Source organism: Rhincodon typus, chromosome 44, assembly GCF_021869965.1.
Source record: "Rhincodon typus isolate 14 chromosome 44, sRhiTyp1.1, whole genome shotgun sequence".
In the NCBI taxonomy this organism is placed as follows: Eukaryota; Metazoa; Chordata; class Chondrichthyes; order Orectolobiformes; family Rhincodontidae; genus Rhincodon; species Rhincodon typus.
Window position 1 is genome coordinate 801341 of NC_063375.1, and position 2041 is coordinate 803381.

The following is a 2041-nucleotide window of genomic DNA, read 5'->3' on the forward strand; positions in this document are numbered from 1 at the left end:
ATAGAACATTACAGCGCAGTACAGGCCCTTCGGCCCTCGATGTTGCGTCGACCTGTGAAACCAATCTGAAGCCCATCTAAACTAAACTATTCCATTATCATCCATATGTTTATCCAATGACCATTTAAATGCCCTTAAAGTGGGCGAGTCTACTATTTTTGCAGGCAGGGCATTCCACGCCCTTACTACTCTCTGAGTAAAGAACCTACCTCTGACATCTGTCCTATGTCTATCACCCCTCAATTTAAAGCTATGTCCCCTCGTGCTAGCCATCACCATCCGAGGAAAAAGGCTCCCACTGTCCATCCTATCTAATCCTCTGATCATCTTGTATGTCTCTATCAAGTCACCTCTTAACGTTCTTCTCTCTAATGAAAACAGCCTCAAGTCCCTCAGCCTTTCCTCATAAGACCTTCCCTCCATACCAGGCAACATCCTGGTAAATCTCCTCTGCACCCTTTCCAATGCTTCCACATCCTTCCTATAATGCGGTGACCAGAACTGTACGCAATACTCCAAGTGCGGCCGCACCAGAGTTTTGTACAGCTGCAACATGACCTCATGGCTCCGAAACTCAATTCCTCTACCAATAAAACCTAACATACTGTACGCCTTCTTAACAACGCTATCAACCTGGGTGGCAACTTTCAGTGATCTATGCACATGGACACCGAGATCTCTCTGCTCATCCACACTACCAAGAATCTTACCATTAGCCCAGTACTCTGTATTCCTGTTACTCCTTCCAAAGTGAATCACCTCACACTTTTCCGCATTAAACTCCATTTGCCACCTCTCAGCCCAGCTCTGCAGCTTATCTATGTCCCTCTGTAACCTGCAACATCCTTCTGCACTATCCACAACTCCACCGACTTTGGTGTCATCCGCAAATTTACTAACCCATCCTTCTACGCCCTCATCCAGGTCATTTATAAAAATGACAAACAGCAGTGGCCCCAAAACAGATCCTTGAGGTACACCACTAGTAACTGAACTCCAGGATGAACATTTCCCATCAACCACCACCCTCTGCCTTCTTACAGTTAGCCAATTTCTGATCCAAACCGCTAAATCACCCTCAATGCCATGCCTCCGTATTTTCTGCAATAGCCTACCATGGGGAACCTTATCAAACGCTTTACTGAAATCCAAATACACCACATCAACCGCTTTACCCTCATCCACCTGTTTGGTCACCTTCTCGAAGAACTCAATAAGGTTTGTGAGGCACGACCTACCCTTCACAAAACCGTGTTGACTATCCCTAATCAAATTATTCCTTTCTAGATGATTATAAATCCTATCTCTTATAATCCTTTCCAACACTTTACCCACAACCGAAGTAAGGCTCACTGGTCTATAATTACCAGGGTTGTCTCTACTCCCCTTCTTGAACAAGGGGACAACATTTGCTAGTCTCCAGTCTTCTGGCACTATTCCTGAAGACAATGACGACATAAAGATCAAAGCCAAAGGCTCTGCAATCTCCTCTCTAGCTTCCCAGAGAATCCTAGGATAAATCCCATCCGGCCCAGGGGACTTATCTATTTTCACACCTTCCAGAATTGCTAACACCTCCTCCTTATGAACCTCAATCCCGTCTAGTCTAATAGACTGTATCTCAGTATTCTCCTCAACTACATTGTCTTTTTCCTGCGTGAATACTGACGAAAAATATTCATTTAGCACCTCTCCTATCTCTTCGGACTCCACGCACAACTTCCCACTACTGTCCTTGACCGGCCCCAATCTTACTCTAGTCATTCTTTTATTCCTGACATACCTATAGAAAGAGGAGTAAGATGCAGACACAGTGGGCCTGAACATAACCACAAGAGACTGTCCAAGAGAGGAGCTGTTCAGCCCACTGGGTATGTCCTGCCTTTCACAGAGATTGCAGCCAATTGGCTCATCCTCAACTCCACTTTCCTGCCTTTTTCCCATTCCCTTTCCCGAGTAAACCTCACAGCCTCCAATATAACCCCTCGATTAAATCTCTCAGCCTCGAATATAACCCCTCGATCCCCCTTCCTGATTAAAC

The 2041-nt window shown here is 45.4% G+C and overlaps 1 protein-coding gene across 1 annotated transcript in view; it reads right to left on the reverse strand.

The window, feature by feature from the left end:
* phf8 (PHD finger protein 8) overlaps positions 1–2041 on the reverse strand; it is a gene marked incomplete at its 3' end in the record, with an annotated part of 15536 nt that overhangs the window by 6817 nt on the left and 6678 nt on the right. The gene's annotated exons all lie outside the window — the stretch shown is intronic.